Source organism: Trypanosoma equiperdum (assembly GCF_001457755.1).
Source record: "Trypanosoma equiperdum strain OVI genome assembly, contig: ctg_1110, whole genome shotgun sequence".
Lineage (NCBI taxonomy): Eukaryota > Euglenozoa > Kinetoplastea > Trypanosomatida > Trypanosomatidae > Trypanosoma > Trypanosoma equiperdum.
Window position 1 is genome coordinate 23,143 of NW_027123073.1, and position 502 is coordinate 23,644.

Genomic DNA, 502 nt, shown 5'->3' on the forward strand with positions numbered 1-502 from the left:
ACACACACACACGAATAAAAAAAAATTCAAACGCAGTAAGCAAAAAAAAAAACGTACACTGCCACGGCGAACAAAAAATCATCTTTTTTTGAAAACACTACGATCGGATAGCACCGGGAAGAAGAGGGAAAGAAAAAAGAATCCCTCATGTGGTGTGGTGGATGAAAAAAATGAAGAGAGTACACGAAGGTAACCACACCACCGGCACAAAACAACACGGACGAGTAAACGTTTCTGGCACTGTCCAGTGTGTCAATGAGAAAGTTAAGAAGGACGGTGGTAACAATAGTTAAAAAAAAAAATTAACCCTAAGCAGCGCCTCAGTCGGGAGGGCCGCACTAGAAGGGAAACGCACACAATAAGCGAATGCGCAACCTAAATACAAAAAGCAACCATTAAAAAAAAAAAAATGCGAAACACCAAATTACGAAAAAAAAAACATAAATATATATACGCGTGTATGTATAACAGAATGCGCAAAGGTATAAATATATATATATAT